The following is a 10,186-nucleotide window of genomic DNA, read 5'->3' as shown; positions in this document are numbered from 1 at the left end:
ATTTCTGTCTACTAGTAGATATCTTTAAAGTAACCTACTTTTGTGAAACATCCCGTTTTGTTTCAGTAATATTTATAAACTGTTCAATATGCTACTTTTGTCTAAGAACCTTTTAAAAATGAATCTGAATCTGTAATTATCCAGATTGACTTTTGTATTCATGTGTGCCTACATACATTTGGATGGATGTCAGAGGTCAGCCTCCCCAGCTGTTCTCTTTCTGGTTGCTCTCCACATTGTCTTTTGAGACAGCGTCTCTCCCTGAACCTAGAGATCATCAATTCGGCTGGATTTTGAGCACCTGTGCCTATCCATCTCCACTTCCCTTGTTTTAGGATTATAAGCACATCACCAACTTTTTAAGTGGATCCTGAAGATAGAACTCAGGTCCTCATGCTTGAATGGTAAACACTTGCCTAAATGAACCTTCTCCCAGCCACCAGATTAAATTTTAAAAATAAACTTTCTATGTTCTGCCTTGTGAATTATACCATGGCATGATTTTCTCTACACAAAATTAATTCCCAAAGGCTTATGCAAGAAGGTCTTTTCAGAACACCTTATCTAGCCCTACTGCTAAGTCAGCGGAACTTAGTGGACATAGAGTAGAGTCAATGTAGTAATTTCATATCATTGTAAACAAATAGCTAACATGGGCTGTGACATAAAGCAGTCAATGTAGTAATTTCATATCATTGTAACTAAATAGTTAACATGGGATGCTACACAGTAAAGAGAGAGGGTTTTTTTGTTGTTGTTTTTGTTGTTGTTGTTGTTGTTTTTAGTTCACAACTCTAAAAGGTCAAATCCAAGATTAGGTAACCCCAATAATTTGAACCATTAGGAGAAGCATTATATCATGTAAGAAGCACATGTTGGACTGAATGCATGCCATAAACAGGAAGACAGACAGAGACAGAGAAAGGGAGACAGAGATGCAGGGAATGTTCAGGGTTCCATTCCCTTGGAGGGTTCAACTCCATTGACCTTAGGGACCAAGCTCTAACATGAGGAGATTATACGTGTGTGTGTGTGTGTGTGTGTGTGTGTGTGTGTGTGTGTGTTCATGTTTTGTAGGGAAGGGGGGTTATTAATCAAAGCATTATCAACCAACCACTCTCTTCATAGTTTATTTTCATTTTCTATCTTTCAACAAACCCCTGTGATGATTCTGTGCTGCACTCAGGTGGGATGAACTGATTTCATTTTATCATGTTCTCCCCATCAGGTGAGGTGCAGGGCTTAGCTAACATGACAAAGTGCTGAGGAAGTCCTTGGGTCAGGGTCCTCATACCACAGTAATAACCATTTCAGTTCTGCTGATGTCTGTCCATTGCTAGATCTTTCTTACATAGCCACAGCCTAAAGAGGACAAGCTTACCTCAGGATGGACATAGGAGGAGGTTCGCATGGAGCCTCCTTGTATTAGTAAACACAGTTCCCTCCTCCTGTCCTTCACTCAGAGATGCCCTCTAGAGTGAGGCTTAAGGGCAGCCATTGACAAATCCTTGGTGACTCTTCCTTTATACCCTGTCAATCTGCATCAACCTATTACATAGCAAATGCTACAGGCCTTCACCAATGATCCGGTGTAAGATAGATATTCCATGACACAAGCATTTCTCTTCCTACATGTCTGGCCAAACTATTATTTCAAAAAGTGATTGGCCCTTCTCCCCTGGTGGGCTCTATATTCTGGGTACAGCTTTCTTTCTTTCTTCCTTCCTTTTTCTTTTTCTTTCTTTCTTTTTAACTTTCCATTGGTCTTTGTGAATTTCAGATCATGCACCCCAATCCCACTCATCTCCCCTTCCTCTCATAGCTGCCCTTTGCCATTGCAACCTCTCCCACAACTGAGGGGGGAAAAATCTCATTGGGGAAGCTGTATTGTGTCAGTGTGTGCCACAGTGTACCCTTTTGTCCATACTTCTTTCTGTGCAAATAAATGTTCATTGTAATGGCTAGTTAGTCTGGTACAAGGCCTCCAGCTTCTGCTACTCTATTGATACTGAAACCTCACTGGGACTCTTCTTGGATATTCTGTGGTTGCCCTGTGTCATGGAGATCCTATAGTTCTAGATCTATAGGACCAGCCTCTTCATGCACTCCCGCAATTCATCAAGTGGGGTAAATGTTGGGGTGGGCAAATTCAATGTCTTGGATGTGGAGCTCAGAGGCATCTGACTGGTCAGCCCTCTGTCTCTCCTACTTTCATACCCTCAGAGCTACCTCAACAGCAACCTCCACAACCAGGGCCAGCTCTCCTCTGCTGCCAAGGCAAGGCATAGGGCCTGTTCTTCCAAACATTGCAGATGGTGAGAGACATGGCCAGTTCTCCCACTCTCATGACCCACGGTCAGCTCTACTGCCTGCCATAGACATCGAGAGACAAGGTAAGAGAGGAGGGGATCTTTCCCTCATGTGTGCCACTGCCGAACAGACAAGAAGCATGACCAACTCTCCCATACTCTTGCCTTCAGGGTTGCTCACTCTCAACACCCACATCTTCTGTGCTGCCCAGGTGAGGTGCAGAGCCTGCCCTTCCAAGTGTGGCAGCAAATGAGGGGTAGAGCCAGCTCTCCTGCTCTGATGACCTCAAGGCCACCTCTCCTGCCTGTTCTAGGTGGCAAGATGGTGGTGGTGTGGGTCATCTCTCTTTTACCTATGTTACCACACAGCAGACAAGTGGTAGGGGTCAATTTTGCCACATTTGTGCTCTCTCCTTAGCTCCAGCTCACATATGTACTCTACAGTCAGGGTCAGCTCTACTGTGTTGCCCAGGTGAAGTGCAGGACCCACTGTAGCTGGCTAGAGGTGAGGTCAGCTCTTGTGCTCTCATGACCCCAGGGCCAGCTCTCCCACAATGCCCAGGTGAAGGGCAGGGCCAGTTCTGCACTGCCTTCAAACATCAACATGTCCAGGGCAAGCAGCCTACACCAAGGATGACTATCTGGCCTTTGGTGGCAACAGATACCTGATGAGGCAGGGCAATGGAAGCAGACATGGCCCCTGGTGGCAGCACAGGCCAGAACTCCACCATGGTCCCAAGTGGCATCATCAGCTACTCGCATCAGTCTGTTCTGTCATCAAGTCTCTAGCTCTGCCTCTCTTCGTTGTGCTTGCACCCTTCTGTTTCCATCACTCTTCTGTTTCTCTACTACTTACTTGCTCCTCTTAATGGTGCCTGGAGTCTCTGGGTGTCTGGGGTTGTCTCCATATCTCAGGAGTACATTTTGGCACTGGGCAGGGGTCATCTCAGGCATGGTCTGTCCCTCCTCAAGTCTCTGTGTTGCCTAACTGGTAGTTGTATCAAGCTAACTCCATATCCAGACACCCTGGCACTGGACTGGTGGTCATCTCAGGTACATTTTTTTCAGGGAATGTTAGCCTATTAATCATTCAGATGTTCATAAGTCAGTATAGACATAGCCTCTCTCCTCTCTGCCATCTACTGATTTACATGTGACACAGCAGCCTCACCTGCAATGCATCTAGGGGCAAGGTATGCAACTTTCTTAAAGAGAATAAGATAACCTCTCTGACATAGTCCTGTCCAAGAAAGAAAATCAGATCTAAACATCATGTTCAATGTGGGAAAACAAGACACTAGAACAGACAATTAGAATAGGGAGACACGTTCAACTCATCAGTAGAATACGGACAAATTCCAATGGCGCTTGGCTCAGTGAAGAGAACACTGAGGACTGTCAGCATGTTTTTATTCATAGACAGGAGACTGAAACAAGAAAAGGCGGTCAGGTGAGAAAAAAGCTTAGCACTGTCAAGACACATAAGGAAAGTGGTGACGGGTGGAGCAAAGATAAGAGTCAGGACAAAATTGAGGCATGGATGTATTGAATACTGTAGAGTACAGAAGGAATAATGACTTTTATTTTTTTATTCACTTTACATCCCAATCAATGCTGCCCTTCCAGTCATCCTCTCCTACAATTCCCCCCACCCTCTCCCCTTCTCCTCTGAGAGGGTAGAGGTCCCCCGGGTATACCTCCACTCTGTACATCAAATCTCTGTGGGGCTAGGTGCATCCTCTCCCATTGAGTCTAGACAAGGCAGCTCAGCTAGAACATACCCCATATATACACAGTAACTTTTGGAATAGTCTGTCATCCCAGTAATTTGAGACCCACATGAAGACTTAGCTGCACATTTGCTACATAAGTGCAGAGAGGCCTAAGTCAAGCCTATGTATGCTCAGGTCCAGGTTAGTTGACTCTGTTGGTCTTCCTGTAGCGTTCATATCCCCTCTGGGGCCTTCAATCCTTTGGCCAACTCTTCCATAAGAATCTGCAAGCTCTATCCACCGTTTGGCTATGTGCGTCTGCATCTGTCTGAGTCAGCTGCTGGGTGAAGCCTCTCAGAGGACAGCCATGCTAGACTTCCATCTGCAAGCATAACAACGTATCATTAACAGTGTCAGGAATTGATGCTTGCCCGTGGGATGGTTCTCTAGTTGGACATGCTGTTGCTTGGCTATTCCCTCGGTCTCTGCTCCAGGATTCTGACTTTCAATCAAGTGTAACAAGAAACTATGGAAAGGCTTTTAGTAAACTAACAGTACAATTTGATTGAAGAATTCAGGAATATCTTGCAGAGGAGATTATACTGTAATAATTACCATCAAATCCTTGAAAGCCGGCATGGAAGAGGGGATGGGTGTATTCAACAACACCCACTGAGTCTACCGTGATAGCAGGGCAGATTCCAGGTTTACCTGGTCGTGATCAGAATTGACACATAATGAAATGAACTGCCTCTGATTCAAATGGTTGTGTTTCCACTAGGAGTGTGTGCATCTGCTAGCCACAGCTGTCTAGCAAACTCTCTCTAGACGAAGCATCTTAATGTTACAGTCAGTTATCATTTCTTTTGAGTCAATGGATTATCTCAATGATTCCATTCAGCTGAGCTTACTTGGATTGCTACTGACTGGATATACACCATGTATCTGACTCCAGACTGGAGACTTGCTGAAAAATCATTTTTAATGTTGCTGTGACCATCCAAAAAGCAACTGAAATAAAGGAATCATTCTGTTTATGCCATGAGCTTGATGTACCTATCGACAGTAGACTGGCTCCGTAAGTCTGGGATTGCTATAAGTACTTCCTCATGGCAGAAGAGAGAGTTGAGAAGGTTGTTTACCTCATGGTAGGCAGGAAACACATGGGGGGGTCAGATAATAGAAGAAGAGGAGGAGAAAGAAGAAGAAGGAGGAGGAAGAGGAGAAAGAGAAGAAGGAGTAGGAGAAGGAGGAAGAGGAGAAGGAGAGGAGGAGGAGAAGGAGGAGGAGGAGGAGAAGGAGGAGGAGGAGGAGAAGGAGGAGGAGGAGAAGGAGAAGGAGGAGGAGAAGGAGAAGGAAGGGAGAAGGAAGAGGAGGAAGAGGAGAAGGAAGAGGAGGAGGAGGGGGAGGAGGAGGAGGAGGAGATGATGATGATGGAAAAGTCTAACCTTCAAAAGCCCGCATTGACCTATTCTACAGTTAAGCATGTATCTCCCCACATAGTTCAGCCAAGTGGAGACCAGGCATTTAACACACGGGCCCATGAAGCATTTACATTCCAGTTTCAATGGAATGCCCTTGGCTACAGCAATCCAGCTATTTTCCGTGTGGTCATATATCCTTCAGTAGCTTATCGTGGCCTTTTTGTTGATGTTATAGAACAGCAAGGGAGACAGTAAAAATTCACAAATCTTTCCAACACTTTCCTTAAGTCTATTAATACCTTGATTGGCCAAAGAAAGTCACATGGCCAAATCTAGGGACAGTGGACAGGGGGCTATAGAGTGTGAAGGGCACAGATCCAGAGAAACCATTAACTGGGGCCATCAATACACTCAACTTACCACATGTACATTAGAGAAGTAGAAGATTCACTTGTGAGAGAGGTGTGTCATGATGATTAATTTTGATTGTCAACATAATGGGATTTAGAATCACCTAGGAGACAAACCTCTGGCATATTCCTAACAGGTTTAACAGAGGTTAGAAGACCCACTCTGAATGTGGGGGCACCATTCGGTGGACTGAGTTCCAGACTGAATTAAAGGAGAAAACACTCACTGTTCTACTTTGTCATTAGAGCTACAACAGGGTCAGCTGCCCCATGCTCCTAAGAGCTACCACCGCCATGACTTCCAGGATATGATGGATGGTTCCCAACAGACTGTGAGGCAAAATCAGCTCTTCCTTCCTTACGCCTGCTTTTGTCGGGGGCTTTTCTACAGCAGCAAGACAAATATCAAAAATGAGCATGTAGAATATATTAGACTAAATGGTTTTATAGAGTGCGTCACAAGCTACAGTTTGAATAATGAGACCACGTAGGGAACTAAGCATGAGATTCTGACTAGAGAGAGAGCACAGAGCCTGTGCCCATCACTGCAGACTTTTACTTTTCCAAGGCATGCATGTTTCTTTCCAGGGAATTGAAGAAAAGTCAATCTCCAGGATAGGGCCCACTTGCTTCCTGAAGGGAACAACAACCCGGAGTCTGTTCATCTTTCCCTAGGAGTTACTCTCTCCATTTCCCTGGCAGCTTCAGTCTGAGGGCACATCACAGGGCTCAGGGATGGCTTCCTTGTGTTTGGTTCCAACCCCGCCCCCCTACTCAAGCCAAGGAATCATCTTACAGCAAAGATATTAACAGAAGGGGAAAGGCTGCATAGGAAAAATCACTCTGTTCCAGACCGAAGCTCATTTCTAAATAAAGATATTAACTCATAAAGACAAGGGTGAGGATTTGGGCCTAACAAGAGCTGACTTATGGAAACGTAGAGAATTAAACACATGCGCACATATTCATGCATTCACATAAAGTATTTAGAATCCAGATTGTAAAATAGCAGAAATATTGAAAGTATAAAACCAGCTACAATTGTAACTGTGAATAAAGTTTGCATCTTGCTAGCAAATGTGAGCTATAAAAATTCCATGTTTTTGCGGTCTGGTGAGGGACACGACAGAGTTCCAGAGCTGCACACAGAAATATGGACATCCACACAATTTGCATACGCATGAAACCCAAATAAACATACACCTTCAAATTCACTCATAAAATGCAACATACACACTCAACACACACACACACACACACACACACACACACACCAGCACTGGTCCATACACATACAATAGCACAGCCATTTGTATGTTTATACAAACATACTCATAATTCAAAGCTGTAGATCCAATTGGTGTCTTTTGCTTACTTGCTTCTTATGCATCTTGGAACTGATCCTAGGACCCAATGCCTGCTATGTGAACACTCTAGGACTGAGCTTCGATCTCCAGCCCAATCTAGATGTTATCGTGGTGATATCAATGGATGCATATTTACAGATATATGCAACAAAGCAGAACTGAAAACATTAATGTAAGCTTTTATACACAGAAATTGGAACACACACACACACATACACACACACAGAGTCACATGAATATGCACATAGCCAAAATGAGAACACGGGTCATTTATTAATGTGTGATCAGATAAACACAACCACAAAGAGACGGAACATACATGTTATAGCACTTGCATATATACAAGCATGCACACATGTCCATTCACATAGGCACTCTACATAGCTGTAGATGATCTGCTGGGCACCTGCCTCTTCAACTAACTCACATCTACCCCTCTTACTGCCCCCTTTCCTGTCAACTCTCCTCACTGTCCAGGAAATCCTTAATTCTCTCTGGCCTCCACCCTTGAATTTCTATTCACCATATTCTTCCCACGGTGGGCTCTCTCAAAGCCTCCAGGGACTAAGGTTGAAAATCTCCTCCTCAGCGCTGCCATTTCAACTGTGAGTCATACAAACTGGTCTCTTACCATCCCCTTCATATACCTTGGGTTGTTGTAATAGCCTTACCCTCACTGTGGGAAAATACTCTGACATGTACTATAGCTTGTTGTCTCTTCTTCCTCCCATATCTGCATCACTGTTTTCTGTCCTGAGTCTAAGAGTGTCTATCAAACAATGATACTCAGTAACTATCTGTTGCATGCACAGATGGCCACCGTGAACAGCTGAGAAATGGTACAAAATCACAGCAGCATTAGTCTCCTTTGAAACCACTACTTCGGGTTATGTATGGATGTGCTCATACCTCACAGTCGCTGACACTGGGTCTGTTGTGCAAACAAACTGATCTGCTGTCTAGGGCTTCTTCAGTGGAGGTGGGAAAGCCTTAGGAACAGAGATGCAGACATTGTCACATGGCTGTCAGGAAGCATCCAAAGGTCAAGGGGAAGGCAGGGCGACAACCATAACTGCTGCCAACCTCCAAGACGGATTATGCTAACTGCTAAGGACAAATAGAGCACAGGATATGAGAAAGGACACCATCTTGGTGACTCGGAAGAGCCAGGTAAGACAAATATTTACTTGGCAATAATATTGCAAAAGGAAAGCGGACCTGGAGAGATCAGAATGACAATGACAATGCTAGCATCTAAGCCATGTGGATGAAGCCTCCATGCCCAATCTTTAGGTAATTTGAACCCAAGATGAACTAATCTTGGGTGAGAGAGGAGAACTTGTAAAGATGTGACATCAACTCTTGGAAAATCCCAGGGCCTTCGGAATAGAGGGCTCACCAGCTTGCAAGATGAGCTGTCCTGTGGTTGGGGGGAGTGCTCAGAAAACAACTAAGCCTTTGAAATACATGTGCGGAGCAAGAGGCGTTTTGGGGATGGAAAATGTGACAGACCGAGCTAGTCTTCTGCAGACACAGGCTGCGTGTGAGGCCGATGATGAGAGCAGACAGCTGGATTCTGCCTCGTCGTTCCCTGTCCTCTCACCACTTCCTCTGCCTCTAACACCCATGCTCATGTCAAGTAGAGTCACAATTTTAAAACAGGAATGGAAATCAGATCGATGAACATAGCTGTCACCAAAGGCATAGACTAGGTCTTCTTCATGGATGGCCTGTATTGACAAACTAAACCATTGAAAATGCCAAACTCCTGCTGGGACGCTTTGGTGGGTGGTATTCACTTCTGAAGGTTCTTCTGCCTGTACTGGTTCACCATGTGTGAGAGCCCATACATAAACCCTTATCTTATAAACACTCACATCTCAAGTTCATTGACTCCAGTTACCGGGTAGAAGATGTCTGTTTGCAAAGAGTGTGTGCCTCGAGTCATGAAATTTGGGTATTGTGGCTAAATGTCTCAGACCTACGGCCCAGTTTCTACCACCAGCACACCTGTTGCTGCTCCAGCAAAGCACTCGGGACAGGAGTTTAGAGTCAGCAGATCTCAAAGCATTCTAGCGCCAGGAGGATCTAGGAAACTGCAGAAATAAAAAATGCAAGGGACCACTCTAGGCCTGGCAATGCTAAAGAAACAATAGTCTCTAAAGTGGCAAGAACCCCCTCTCCCGGCTTCCCACATCTTCATCCCTCTCACGCTCTCAAACACTGCTTCCATTGCAGGAGAATCGAGTGGTCAGGACATGTCATAGCTCCAAAGTACATTGCAAGTATTATACATGAATCATATGGCCTTTGCTGCAATGGAAAAGACAGCTTAACAAGTCTGGGGATACAATTGCCACCGTTCAGATACACTGGTGACAGTTCTCTGGTTTACACACATCAGGCAAAGACCTGAGCTTTGTGAAGTGAAGGTAATTACTTGCTTTCCCATAACTGTGTAAGTCCTTAGCTTAGTGGTTGCTGGTTTTATTTTTAGATAAACAATTAATAGGCACTAATGGACATAGAAAATGTGTACATACTGTACAATAAATTTACATAGACCCAAATAATTACTAGCCTGATCAGTCAGTAACTCTGATACAACTTGGCACTTTTTCTCAAGCCCTCCATGACCATGGACAACTGTTTTTGTGTATTTTGCCATCCATTAGATTTACTGTTATAAATCCTCATCCGGGGGAGTCCTGGGCTACCTTTCACTCCATACTATGAATGCATATAGCAAATACCTCATCCTTACCAACACTTGCTACATGGGATAGTGATTCCAATTTGCATCTTAACCATGAATAATAACATTAATCATATTTTTTTTCATTTTTGTTGATTGTTTGAATAGGCTCTGTGAAGAGCCTGTTCAAATTTTATGTCCATTTTCTATTGAGCTACCTATGATTTTATTGATTTATAGAAGTGCTTTCTACATATTGTAGACATAAA

At 44.2% G+C, this 10,186-nt stretch overlaps 1 pseudogene; it reads right to left on the bottom strand.

Moving 5' to 3' along the window:
- Positions 1–3,379: 3,379 nt before the first annotated feature.
- Positions 3,380–3,502, bottom strand: LOC120102066 (small nucleolar RNA SNORA17; annotated as a pseudogene).
- Positions 3,503–10,186: the final 6,684 nt, after the last annotated feature.

Source organism: Rattus norvegicus, chromosome 3, assembly GCF_021556685.1.
Source record: "Rattus norvegicus strain SHRSP/BbbUtx chromosome 3, alternate assembly SHRSP_T2T, whole genome shotgun sequence".
Lineage (NCBI taxonomy): Eukaryota > Metazoa > Chordata > Mammalia > Rodentia > Muridae > Rattus > Rattus norvegicus.
Note: the sequence above shows the minus strand (reverse complement) of the source record. Positions and strands in the feature narration are given on the sequence as shown.